Below are 15,391 nucleotides of genomic sequence, written 5' to 3'. Positions count from 1 at the left end.
GGCGAGACGGCGCCATCGCAGCTCGTCGTCGGTGTAGGTGAATGAGGGAGACGTCGACTCTACCTCCTTTGGCCGTCCGCTACGTGGGGAAGATGCATGATAGGACGGGTGGAAGGTGTTGTTGGCATCGAGGATCGCTGTGGAAGAGGGCGGCGCACGGGTCGATCCTTCAGCGGCGTCGGTGGCGGAGGAAGAGGAGGATCCGGGGGCGGCGCTCTAGGCCGCGTAAGGCAGACGGCGTGGGTAGTGGGGGGTGTTGTTTTGAGCAAGGCATCACACAAATTGAGGGGATTGCGATCAGCTTCCTTTTCGCATGCCTCGCGCGTGATTGTAGGGGTTGCGGACATGAGTGCTTCGTATTTTCCTCGGTGGAGCACGGTCAGTTAACCTAAATTACTAAACGCACGCCAGAAAATAGATTATATTAAGCCTAGCTGTTAGATCGAGTTTGATGGATCTAATCTTGCGATGATAATAAATCCATGTACATTTTATGGGATGCGTTTAGAGAAAATAATGTTGGATTGTTTATTAGCAATAGAGAAGTAGAGAAAAACAGATTATATTAAGCCTAGCTGTTAGATCGAGTTTGATGGGTCTAATCATGCGGTGGTAATAAATTCATGTACGTTTTATGGGGTGCGTTTAGAGAAGATAATGTTGGATTGTTTATTAGTAATAATAGAGAAGAGATGCATGCATGCATGCATTGGCGATTGGTATGACCACGTACATGACTGAGAGACATCTGTAGCACTAGCACATAGTTTCAGAGTATTATTCTTGATGGAATGGATACATACACCAAATTTTAATGAAAAATTTGCCTGTCGTTCTCAAATGCAACAAAATGTCCTTGGATAAAATGAATGATTTCGAGAAGTTGAAAAAGAAAGAAGAAGAAGAAGATAAAAACAAAATGAATCACCCATTTAATTTACTTTTTTTAGGAAGACCCATTTAATTTACTACTCCGAGGGGCAGATGGCGTCGAAGACCGGCAGCCTGGGCTGGCTCCTTTGGCGAGCACGCATGATGCCCCTGTTGCATGAAAACGTCTACATTGTGTGTGTGCGCGCGCGAGAGAGAGAGAGAGAGAGGCGGAGCTATGTTGGGGCCACGGGGCGCTGCCCCCCCCCCTCCCACCCCAAAGCCTTGGCTCAATTTCTGAAGAATTTTTTTCTGAAGACGTAGATTATAATTCTTTTTAACATTTGGCCCCCTCAAATACCGATGATTTGCGTACAGAGCGAGAGAGAGAGAGAGAGAGAGAGAGAGAGAGACGGGGTTACCCGCCTATCCGGTCGATCGGAGTGAGAGGAAACAAGAGAGAAAGAAAGTGTGTACCGGACAGAGCGGTGCAAGAGGTCGCCCAAGCCCGCGCTATATAGGGCCCCTGCTCATCCACTACTCAAGTCACCTTGCAGCGCACAAAGTGAACTAGTTTTTCCTCAGATGGCACATTGTTTTCTTTGAATGTTGGTGATATTCTCCTCATTCAATGCCTAGGGTTTAGCGCTGGAGAAACTGGATCGACGTGCTCCTGTCGTCGGCATCCTCAGATGCTCTCTTAACGAGGTCTCGGGCCGGAGAATTGTCCATCGACGAGGTCTACGACAGGGTGATCCTGTTGGAAATATGCCCTAGAGGCAATAATAAAAGCATTATTATTATATTTCTTTGTTCATGATAATTGTCTTTATTCATGCTATAACTGTATTATCCGGAAATCGTAATACACGTGTGAATACATAGACCATAATATGTCCCTAGTAAGCCTCTAGTTGACTAGCTCGTTGATCAACAGATAGTCATGGTTTCCTGGCTATGGACATTGGATGTCATTGATAACGGGTTCACATCATTAGGAGAATGATGTGATGGACAAGACCTAATCCTAAGCATAGCACAAGATCGTGTAGTTCGTTTGCTAGAGCTTTTCCAATGTCAAGTATCTTTTCCTTTGACCATGAGATCGTGTAACTCCCGGATACCGTAAGAGTGCTTTGGGTGTATCAAACGTCACAACGTAACTGGGTGACTATAAAGGTGCACTACGGGTATCTCCGAAAGTGTCTGTTGGGTTGACGCGGATCGAGACTGGGATTTGTCACTCCATATAACGGAGAGGTATCACTGGGCCCACTCGGTAATGCATCATCATTATGAGCTCAAGGTGACCAAGTGGTTGATCACGGGATCATGCATTACGGTACGAGTTAAGTGACTTGCCGGTAACGAGACTGAACAAGGTATTGGGATACCAACGATCGAGTCTCGGGCAAGTAACATACCGATTGACAAAGGGAATTGTATACGGGGTTGATTAATCCTCGACATCGTGGTTCATCCGATGAGATCATCGTGGAGCATGTGGGAGCCATCATGGGTATCCAGATCCCGCTGTTGGTTATTGACCGGAGAGTCGTCTCGGTCATGTCTGCTTGTCTCCCGAACCCGTAGGGTCTACACACTTAAGGTTCGGTGACGCTAGGGTTATGAAGATATGAATATGCAGTAACCCGAATGTTGTTCGGAGTCCCGGATGAGATCCCGGACATCACGAGGAGTTCCGGAATGGTCCGGAGGTAAAGAATTATATATAGGAAGTGCTGTTTCGGCCATCGGGACAAGTTTCGGGGTTATCGGTATTGTACCGGGACCACCGGAGGGGTCTCGGGGGCCCACCGGGTGGGGCCACCTGTCCCGGGGGGGCACATGGGCTGTAGGGGGTGCGCCTTGGCCTTCATGGGCCAAGGGCACCAGCCCTACTAGGCCCATGCGCCTAGGGTTTCCACCACAGAGGAATCCAAGTGGTGGAAGGCACCCCGAGGTGCCTTGGGAGGGAGGGAAACCCTCCCCTGGCCGCCGCACCTAGGAGATTGGATCTCCTAGGCTGCGCACCACCCCCCCTTGGCCCTCCTATATATAGTTGAGGAGAGGGAGGACTTCATACCTCAGCCTTTGGTGCTCCCTCTCTCCCCGTTACGTCTCTCTCTCGTAGTATAGGCGAAGCCCTGCTACTGTGACGCCCTGCATCCACCACCACGCCGTCGTGTTGCTGGATCTTCATCAACCTCTCCTTCCCCCTTGCTGGATCAAGAGAGGAGGAGACGTCTCCCGTCCCGTACGTGTGTTGAACGCGGAGGCATCGTCCGTTCGGTGCTAAGATCTTCGGTGATTTGGATCACGTCGTGTTCGACTACATCATCCCCGTTCTTTGAACGCTTCCGCTCGCGATCTACAAGGTACGTAGATGCATCTAATCACTCGTTGCTTGATGAACTCCTAGATGGATCTTGGTGAAACGAGTAGGAAAATTTTTGTTTTCTGCAACGTTCTCCAACAGATCCTCTGTCACCGATTTTGTTCATCTTAGCCATCGACCCGTCGCACCGCATTCTGGAGGCTGACGTGCTGAACGGTGCCCTCGCACCACTACCGACGTCCTGCCTAAAAGTGAGGGCTAGCCTCTACGCCGACGATGCCATTCTGTTTGCAAATCCCGTTAAGGAGGAAGTTGACACCTTGTTGGACATCCTGCACCGCTTCTGGGCGGCCACAGCCCTCCAGATCAACCTAGCCAAATCGTCGGTGGTGCTAATCCGGTGCGAGGGCATCGACCTAGATGAGGTGCTCCAAAGTTTTGGGGGTCAGCGGGTTGCTTTCCCTATAAAATACCTAGGAGTGCCAATCACCCTAGCCAGGCTTCGGGTTGTCCACCTGCAGTTCATCTTAGATAGGATACGAGCACGTCTTGCGGGCTGGCGGGGGTGCCTGCTATCCGCGGCCGGGCGGCGAGTGGTGGTCTAGTGCGTACTCACCGCGATGCCCGTGGCCTTGGTGATGAAGGACGAGACCGTCTTCCTGAGCGAGTACTACCACTCCGTCGTCCCTGTGGCCTTGGCTAGCCCCTTCTTCCTGCTCGCCAACTACCTGCTCCTCCCGACCATGGTGCTGCTCCTTGATGTCTACTACACAACCTTCTTCTTGTAGACGTTGTTGGGCCTCCAAGTGCAGAGGTTTGTAGGACAATAGCAAATTTCCCTCAAGTGGATGACCTAAGGTTTATCAATCCGTAGGAGGCGTAGGATGAATATGGTCTCTCTCAAGCGACCCTGCAACCAAATAACAAAGAGTCTCTTGTGTCCCCAACACACCCAATACAATGGTAAATTGTATAGGTGCACTAGTTCGGCGAAGAGATGGTGATACAAGTGGTATATGGATGGTAGATAATAGTTTTTGTAATCTGAAAATATAAAAACAGCAAGGTAACGAATGATAAAAGTGAGCGTAAACGGTATTGCAATGTGTTGAGACAAGGCCTAGGGTTCATACTTTCACTAGTGCAAGTCCTCTCAACAATAATATCATAATTGGATCATATAACTATCCCTCAACATGCAACAAAGAGTCACTCCAAAGTCACTAATAGTGGAGAACAAACGAAGAGATTATGGTAGGGTACGAAACCACATCAAAGTTATTCTTTCCAATCAATCCGTTGGGCTATTCCTATAAGTGTCACAAACAGCCCTAGAGTTCGTACTAGAATAACACCTTAAGACATAAATCAACCAAAACCCTAATGTCACCTATATACTCCAATGTCACCTCAAGTATCCGTGGGTATGATTATACGATATGCATCACACAGTCTCGGATTCATCTATTCAACCAACACATAGAACCTCAAAGAGCTCCCCAAAGTTTCTACCGGAGAATCACGACGAAAATGTGTGCCAAACCCTATGCATTGGTTCATGGGCGGAACCCGCAAGTTGATCACCAAAACATACATCAAGTGAATCACGTGGTATCCCATTGTCACCACAGATACGCACGGCAAGACATACATCAAGTGTTCTCAAATCATTAAAGACTCAATCCGATAAGATTACTTCAAGGGGAAAACTCAATCCATTACAAGAGAGTAGAGGGGGAGAAGAAACATAAGATCCAACTATAATAGCAAAGCTCGCGATACATCAAGATCGTGCCAAATCAAGAACACGAGAGAGAGAGAGAGAGAGAGATCAAACACATAGCTACTGGTACATACCCTCAGCCCCGAGGGAGAACTACTCCCTCCTCGTCATGGAGAGCATCGGGATGATGAAGATGGCCACCGGAGAGGGATTCCCCCTCCGGCAGGGTGCCGAAACGGGTCTAGATTGGTTTTCGGTGGCTACGGAGGCTTCTGGCGGTGGAACTCCCGATCTATTGTGCTCCCCGGTCGTTTTAGGGTATATGGAAATATATAGGCGGAAGAAATACATCAGGGGAGCCACGAGGGGCCCACGAGTGTGGAGGGCGTGCCCAGGGGGTGGGCGCGCCCCCTGCCTCGTGGCTTCCTCGTTGATCCCCTGACGTGCACTCCAAGTCTCCTGTATTGCTTTCTTTCCAAAAATAACTTTTCCGAAGGTTTCATTCCGTTTGGACTCCGTTTGATATTCCTTTTTCTGCGAAACACTGAAACAAGGGAAAAACAGAAACTGGCAGTGGGCTCTAGGTTAATAGGTTAGTCCCAAAAATCATATAAAATAGCATATAAATGCATATAAAACATCCAAGGTTGATAATATAATAGCATGTAACAATCAAAAATTATAGATACGTTGGAGACGTATCAGCATCCCCAAGCTTAATTCCTGCTCGTCCTCGAGTAGGTAAATGATAAAAACAGAATTTTTGATGTGGAATGCTACCTAACATGTTTATCCATGTAGTTCTTTTTATTGTGGCAAGAATATTCAGATCCATAAGATTCAAGACAAAATTTTAATATTGACATAAAAACAATAATACTTCAAGCATACTAACTAAGCAATCATGTCTTCTCAAAATAACATGGCCAAAGAAAGCTATCCCTACAAAATCATATAGTCTGGCTATGCTCCATCTTCACCACACAAAATATTTAAATCATGCACAACCCCGATGACAAGCCAAGCAATTGTTTCATACTTTTGATGTTATCATACTTTTTCAATCTTCACGCAATACATGAGCGTGAGCCATGGATATAGCACTATAGGTGGAATAGAATGGTGGTTGTGGAGAAGACAAAAAGGAGAAGATAGTCTCACATCAGCTAGGCGTATCAATGGGCTATGAAGATGCCCATCAATAGATATCAATGTGACTGAGTAGGGATTGCCATGCAACGGATGCACTAGAGCTATAAATGTATGAAAGCTCAAAAAGAAACTAAGTGGGTGTGCATCCAACTCGCTTGCTCACGAAGACCTAGGGCATTTTGAGGAAGCCCATCATTGGAATATACAAGCCAAGTTCTATAATGAAAGATTCCCACTAGTATATGAAAGTGACAACATAGGAGACTCTCTATCATGAAGATCATGGTGCTACTTTGAAGCACAAGTGTGGTAAAGGATAGTATCATTGCCCCTACTATCTTTTTCTCTCATTTTTTTTATTTGGGACTTCTCTTTTTTATGGCCTCTTTTCTCTTCTTTTTTTCATTTGGCTTCTTTGGCCTCTTTTATTTATTTATTTTCGTCCAGAGTCTCATCCCAACTTGTGGGGGAATCATAGTCTCCATCATCCTTTCCTCACTGGGACAATGCTCTAATAATGATGATCATCACACTTTTATTTACTTACAACTCAAGAATTACAACTCGATACTTAGAACAAAATATGACTCTATATGAATGCCTCCGGCGGTGTACCGGGATGTGCAATGACTCATGAGTGACATGTATGAAAGAATTATGAACGGTGGCTTTGCCACAAATACAATGTCAACTACATGATCATGCAAAGCAATATGACAATGATGAAGCGTCTCCTAATAAATGGAACAGTGGAGTGTTGCATGGCAATATATCTCGGAATGGCTATGGAAATGCCACGATAGGTAGGTATGGTGGCTTTTTTAAGGAAGATATATGGTGGGTTTATGGTACCGGCGAAAGTTGCGCAGTTCTAGAGAGGCTAGCAATGGTGGAAGGGTGAGAGTGCGTATAATCCATGGACTCAACATTAGTCATAAAGAACTCACATACTTATTGCAAAAATATATTAGTTATAGAAACAAAGTACTACGCGCATGCTCCTAGGGGGATAGATTGGTAGGAAAAGACCATCGCTCGTCCCCGACCGCCACTCATAAGGAGGACAATCAATAAATACATCATGCTCCGACTTCTTAACATAGCGGTTCACCATACGTGCATGCTACGGGAATCACAAACTTCAACACAAGTATTTATCAAATTCACAACTACCCAACTAGCACAACTTTAATATCACTATCTCCATATCTCAAAACAATCATCAAGCATCAACTTCTCTTAGTATTCAAAACACTCATAAGAAAGTTTTTACTAATCTTGAATACCTAGCATATTAGGATTAAGCAAATTACCATGTTGTTTAAGACTCTCAAAATAATATAAGTGAAGCATGAGAATTCATCTATTTCTTCAAAATAAAACCACCATTGTGCTCTAAAAGATATAAGTGAAACACTGGAGCAAACGACAAAATACTCCAAAAAGATATGAGTGAAGATCACTGAGTAGTTAAATAATTATGCAACTATGTGAAGACTCTCCCATTTTAAGAATTTCAGATCTTGGTATTTTATTCAAACAGCAAGCAAATCTAAACAAAATAAAATGACGCTCCAAGCAAAACACATATCATGTGGTGAATAAAAATATAGCTCCAAGTAAAGTTACCGATGAACGAAGACGAAAGAGGGAATGCCTTCCGGGGCATCCCCAAGCTTAGGATTTTGGTTGTCCTTGAATATTACCTTGGGGTGCCTTGGGCATCCCCAAGCTTAGGCTCTTGCCACTCCTTATTCCATAGTCCATCAAATCTTTACCCAAAACTTGAAAACTTCACAACACAAAACTTAACAGAAAACTCATAAGCTCCGTTAGCGAAAGAAAACAAAACACCACTTCGAGGTACTGTAATGAACTCATTCTTTATTTATATTGGTGTTAAATCTACTGTATTCCAACTTCTCTATGGTTTATAAACTCTTTTACTAGCCATAGATTCATCAAAATAAGTAAACAACACATGAAAAAAAGAATCTGTCAAAAACAGAACAGTCTGTAGTAATCTATAACTAACACAAAATTCTGGAACCTCCAAAATTCTAAAATAAATTTCTGGACGTGAGGAAGTTATCTATTAATCATATGCAAAAATAATTAACTCAATAGTACTCTCCAATAAAAACTGGCAGCAATTCTCGTGAGCGCTAAAGTTTCTGTTTTTTACAGCAAGATAACAAGACTTTCCCCAAGTCTTCCCAACGGTTCTACTTGGCACAAACACTAATGAAACACAAAAAACACAACCAAAACAGAGGCTAGGTAAATTATTTATTACTAAACATGAGCAAAAAGCAAGGAATAAAAATAAAATTGGGTTGCCTCCCAACAAGCGTTATCGTTTAACGCCCTAGCTAGGCATGATGATTTCAATGATGCTCACATAAAGGATAAGAATTGAAACATAAAGAGAGCATCATGAAGAATATGACTAAGACATTTAAGTCTAACCCACTTCCTATGCATAGGGATATTGTGAGAAAACAACTTATGGGAAAAATAATCAACTAACATAGGAAGGCAAAACAAGCATAGTTTCAAAACTTTAAGCGCATAGAGAGGAAACTTGATATTATTGCAATTTCTAGAAGCATATATTCCTCCCTCATAATAATTTTCAGTAGCATCATGAATGAATCAACAATATAACCATCACATAAAGCATTCTTTTCATGATCTACAAGCATATAATTTTTATTACTCTCCACATAAGCAAAATTCTTCTCATTCGGAATAGTGGGAGTATCATAAGAAACTCGAATACTATAAATTGTTTCCACATTAAAAGAGTAATGTTCAGAAACGGGGTAACCATAATCATGACAAGTTTTATAAATATAATCACTACCTTTTATAGCATAAGTATCATCACAATAATCATCATAAGTAGGAGGCATGCTATCATCATTATAAATTTGCATATCAAAACTTGGGAGACTAAAAATATCATCTTCATTAAACGTAGCATCCCCAAGCTTGGGACAAACATTAATTGCAGCAAATATATTCTCAAAAACATCATCTTCATCAAACATAGCATCCCCAAGCTTGGGCCTTTTCATATCATAAGCATAATCACTCTCATCATTAATAGTATGGATAGCACCAATAGTATAGCAATTATCATATTCTTCCAAGCAAGTGCCAAAAAGATTTTCAAGATCATAAGAAGTATCATTATCTTACACAATTATATTTTCATGAGGCACAATAGTAATATGAGCAGCATTATTTGGGACAGATATCTTTTTACCTCTCTTCCTTTTTCTTTTCTTCTTCTTCACCACATCATGTGTGGGTTCAATCCTCTTTTTGGAGCTCCTTGTTAATGAGATTGGTTGAATAGGAGGCTCCTCCTCATTACCTGATTCATCATAAGAAATAATAGAAGGGTATTGGGAAGTCTCTTCCCTTTCGTTAGTATTCTCTTCATCCTCTATTTGTTTTGTTTTCTTTATGTAATTGGCAATATAAGGATTTTCAATGCAATTCACCGCACAGTACATATAAATTTCCTCTAGATCAAAACCAAGAAGTTTATAATGGGAAAATTCTGGAAGATGCTTAGTTATACGTTTCATTTCTTCGTAACCCATAAGCAAACTGAGTTCATTATAATGTGCAAGGGAAATCAAGTCATCGCAATTTTTGGGCACGATTAGATCATGAAACAATTTGCATTGGATAGCTAAATGACCCTGTTCATTGCAAAGTCCACAAGTACGGCCAAGAAAATTTATATTTTCAGCACAATCATCTAGCCTTTCTTGCAACAATTTAGCTTCTAAGTACTTATGCCTCTTGCAATATCTATCTTCCCTATTTGGTGTGTACTTACAAACCCAATGCACTCCACAAAAATTGACATGTTTATATGAGACATTTTCATCATAACTAGTGCAATCATCATTAGTACTATGGATATTCAAGGAGTTCATACTAACAACATTGCAATCATTCTCATCATTCAAAGATTTTGTGCCAAACATTTTAATGCATTCTTCTTCTAACACTTTGGCACAATTTTCCTTTCCGTCATACTCACGAAAGATATTAAAAAGATGAAGCGTATGAGGCGAACTTAATTCCTTTTTTGTAATTTTCTTTTATAAACTAAACTAGTGATAAAACAAGAAACTAAAAGACTCGATTGCAAGATCTAAAGATATACCTTCAAGCACTCACCTCCCCGGCAACGGCGCCAGAAAAGAGCTTGATGTCTACTACACAACCTTCTTCTTGTAGACATTGTTGGGCCTCCAAGTGCAGAGGTTTGTAGGATAGTAGCAAATTTCCCTCAAGTGGATGACCTAAGGTTTATCAATCCGTAGGACGCGTAGGATGAAGATGGTCTCTCTCAAGCAACCCTGCAACCAAATAACAAAGAGTCTCTTGTGTCCCCAACACACCCAATACAATGGTAGATTGTATAGGTGCACTAGTTCGGCGAAGAGATGGTGATACAAGTGGTATATGGATGGTAGATAATAGTTTTTGTAAACTGAAAATATAAAAACAGCAAGGTAGTGAGTGGTAAAAGTGAGCGTAAACGGTATTGCAATGTGCTGAAACAAGGCCAAGGGTTCATACTTTCACTAGTGCAAGTCCTCTCAACAATAGTAACATAATTGGATCATATAACTATCCCTCAACATGCAATAAAGAGTCACTCCAAAGTCACTAATAGCGGAGAACAAACGAAGAGATTATGGTAGGGTACGTAACCACCTCAAAGTTATTCTTTCCAATCAATCTGTTGGGCTATTCCTATAAGTGTCACAAACAGCCCTAGAGTTCATAATAGAATAACACCTTAAGACACAAATCAACCAAAACCCTAATGTCACCTAGATACTCCAATGTCACCTTAAGTATCCATGGGTATGATTATACGGTATGCATCACACAATTTCAGATTCATCTATTCAACCAACACATAGAACCTCAAAGAGTGCCCCAAAGTTTCTACCGGAGAATCACGACGAAAACGTGTGCCAACCCCCTATGCATAGGTTCATGGGCGGGACCCACAAGTTGATCACCAAAACATACATCCAGTGAATCACGTGATATCCCATTGTCACCACAGATACGCATGGCAAGACATACATCAAGTGTTCTCAAATCATTAAAGACTCAATCCGATAAGATTACTTCAAGAGGAAAACTCAATCCATTACAAGAGAGTAGAGGGGGAGAAGAAATATAAGATCCAACTATAATAGCAAAGCTCGCAATACATCAAAATCGTGCCAAATCAAGAACACGAGAGAGAGAGAGAGAGAGATCAAACACATAGCTACTGGTACATACCCTCAGCCCCGAGGGAGAACTACTCCCTCCTCGTCATAGAGAGCGCCGGGATGATGAAGATGGCCACCGAAGAGGGATTCCCCCTCCAGCAGGGTGCCAGAACGGGTCTAGATTGGTGAGGGAGTCCTGGATTAGGGGGTGTCCGGATAGCCGGACTATACCTTCGGCCGGACTCCTGGACTATGAAGATACAAGATTGAAGACTTCGTCCCGTATCCGGAAGGGGCTTTCCTTGGCGTGGAATGCAAGCTTGGCGATACGGATATGTAGATCTCCTACCATTGTAACCGACTCTGTGTAACCCTAGCCCTCTCCGGTGTCTATATAAGCCGGAGGGTTTTAGTCCGTAGCACGAACAACAATCATACCATAGGCTAGCTTCTAGGGTTTAGCCTCCTTGATCTCGTGGTAGATCTACTCTTGTACTACCCATATCATCAATATTAATCAAGCAGGACGTAGGGTTTTACCTCCATCGAGAGGGCCCAAACCTGGGTAAAAACATCGTGTCCCCGGTCTCCTGTTACCATCCGCCTAGACGCACAGTTCGGGACCCCCTACCCGAGATCCGCCGGTTTTGACACCGACATTGGTGCTTTCATTGAGAGTTCCTCTGTGTCGTCACTTTTAGGCCCGATGGCTTCTCCGATCATCAACAGTGATGCGATCCAGGGTGAGACTTTTCTCCCCGGACAGATCTTCGTATTCGGCGGCTTTGCACTGCGGGCCAATTCGCTTGGTCATCTGGAGCAGATCGAAAGCTACGCCCCTGGCCATCAGGTCAGATTTGGAAGTTTGAACTACATGGCCGACATCGCGGAGACTTGATCTTCGACGGATTCGAGCCACAGCCGAGCGCGCCGCACTGTCACGATGGGCATGATCTAGCTCTGCCGCCGAACAGTGCCCTGGAGGCCGCACCTGTGTCCGCTCCGACCCCTAGCTCGGAGCCGATCACACCAATCGAGGATGGGTGGTTAGACACCGCCTCGGGGGCTGCAATCTCTGCGGCGATCAAGCCGAACACCAGCCTTGTCCCCTATGAAGCCCGTGACTCCAAGGTGCCGGACTCCTCTCCAGACTCCGAGCCCTCCGCGCCCCTGCCGATCGAATCCGATTGGGCGCCGATCATGGAGTTCACCGCCGCAGACATCTTTCAGCACTCGCCCTTCGGCGACATTCTGAATTCACTCAGGTCTCTCTCTTTGTCAGGAGAGTCCTGGCCGGACTATGACCGGCAGGATTGGGATGTGGACGGTGAAGAAATTCGATGCCCACCCACCACCCACTTCGTAGCCACTGTCGATAATTTAAACGACGTGCTCGACTTCGACTCCGAAGACATCGACGGTATGGACGACGATGTAGGAGATGAACATGAACCAACGCCTATAAGGCACTGGACAGCCACCTCGTCTCATGATGTATACATGGTGGACACACCCAAAGGAAGCGATGACGAGGAACACAGGGATGCAACGAGGGATCGTTCACTCGAAAAGCAATCAAAGCGGCGACGTAATCGCCGCTCCAAGCCCCGCCTCGACAGAGACAGCAGCCACACAGACCCAGCCATAGAGCAGGACGAGCCGGTGGATGACGAACATGCCTTCGAGCAGCCGTCCGAACAGGGCAACTTGGATAAACAAACCGAACACCCCGTCCCCGGCGAAAACAACAGTCCGGATAAGCTCATGGAGCAGAAGAACCTCCATAAAAGGCTCGTCGCCACTGCGCGTAGCCTGAAAAAGCAGAAACGGAAGCTCAAAACTGTGGAAGATGCACTCAGAATCAGATGGAGCAAAGTACGCAGCACCGCAGACAAATATGGCGGCAGTCGCCGCACAAAAAGCTATCCAAAGCGAAAGCTACTGCCTGATTTTGACAAGGAGGCCTTAGAGCCCCCACAGTCAAAAAATAGGAAAGCCACCCGGTCAGATAGACGACCGCATGGCCAGCATGGAGCGGCAAGGGGCACCGCACACAAACCGGCACGCGATCCACCAAAGGATCCGCATCAAAAAGATGGCCCAGCCAGATCTATCTACGGGCCAAGAAAGCAAGCTCTAGTAAGCAATGCAACACAACAAATATCCGAACATCACGGCACACCCAAATACAGGGGTGCCGCACACCCCCTATGTTTCACCGATGAGGTGCTGGACCATGAATTCCCAGCGGGATTCAAGCCCGTAAACATAGAGGCATACGACGGAACAATAGACCCTAGGGTCTGGATCGAGGATTATATCCTCCACATACACATGGCCAGAGGAGATGACCTCCACGCCATAAAATACTTACCCCCCAAGCTTAAAGGGCCTGCCCGGCATTGGCTCAAAAGCCTTCCCGAAAACACCATTGGAAGTTGGGAAGAGCTTGAGGATGCTTTCCGGGCAAATTTTCAAGGGACCTATGTCCGCCCTCCGGATGCAGACGATCTCAGTCACATAACTCAACAGCTCGGAGAGTCAGCCCGGAAATTCTGGAACATATTTCTTACTAAAAATAATCAGATAGTCGACTGTCCGGACGCCGAAGCCCTAGCAGCTTTTAAGCATAACGTTCGAGACGAATGGCTCGCCAGACACCTCAGCCAAGAAAAGCCAAGAACAATGGCCGCATTAACAAGCCTCATGACCCGCTTTTGCGCAGGAGAGGACAGCTGGTTGGCAAGATGTAGCATCAGCGACCCAAGTACATCCGAAGTTAGGGATGGAAACGGAAAACCCCGACGCAGCAAGGACCAGCGCCGGAATAAGAGAAACAGCCCAAAGAGCACGGCGGTCAACGCCGGATTCAAAAGCTCATGGCAGAATCAGAGAAAGCCGCCCCTCAAGGATAACAGGGATGAGCTATCCAACTTAAACAAAATCTTGGACAAGATATGTCAAATACATAGTACTCCCGGGAAGCCTGCGAACCACACCCACAGAGATTGTTGGGTTTTCAAGCAATCCGGCAAACTCAACGCCGAACACAAGGGGCTCGACACACCAAGTGAGGACGATGACGAACCCCACAAGCAAAGCACCAGGAAACAAAAGGATTTCCCACAAGAAGTCAAAACAGTAAACTTACTTCACGTGACGAACAGAATGGCGCCAACAGAGATACGCGCCATACGGCCTATCCCAAAGGAGTCTCGCCAATGGTTGTTAAAACCGATCACCTTCGACCATCAGGATTACTCTAGAAGTATCCGGAACGCAGGTTGGACTACCTTGGTACTAGATCCAATAATTGGCGGACTCCACTTTACAAATGTCCTGATGGACGGCGGTAGTGGTCTAAACCTGTTATACCAGGACACAATCCGCAACATGGGGATAGACCCAACAAAAATTCGCCATAGCAAAACCTCCTTTCAAGGGGTAACGCCAGGCCCGGATGCCCGTTGCATGGGTTCTCTCCGGCTAGAAGTTATGTTCGGCTCCCCCGATAACTTCCGACGCGAACAGCTAACTTTCCACATCGCCCCATTCTCAAGTAGCTATCAAGCACTGCTGGGACGCGAAGCTTTCGCCCGCTTTAACGCAATACCACATTATGCATCTCTTACGCTTAAGATGCCCGGTCCACGAGGCATCATCTCATTAAAGGGAAAACATTGAGTGTTCCTCCCGCGCGGAAGACAGTGCGGCTGCCTTGACAGCCCCACAATAAAGCGGCTTCACCAGCCAAAGCACCTAAATAGGTCATCAAGACCACGGACACGGCTAGACGAGTCCGGCATAAACATACAATTGATAAAGGCTTAATAGCCGTATACCCCTGTACTAGGGGCTCCGCGCATATAAAACAAGAGACAATAAAGCTCATTTTTACCCATTTCGATTTATACTTCGTTTATTTAGTATAACTCATGTTCGGCACGATCTTTCCTAAACTAAGTTCCTCTCTTTTACAGATAAAAACCGTGCTACGCCCGTCCAGGATACGGCACAACGGAGACACAGGCGCAGACATGCAGCAGG

Source organism: Triticum urartu, chromosome 7 (genome assembly GCF_003073215.2).
Source record: "Triticum urartu cultivar G1812 chromosome 7, Tu2.1, whole genome shotgun sequence".
Classification (NCBI taxonomy): Eukaryota; Viridiplantae; Streptophyta; class Magnoliopsida; order Poales; family Poaceae; genus Triticum; species Triticum urartu.
Note: the sequence above shows the minus strand (reverse complement) of the source record.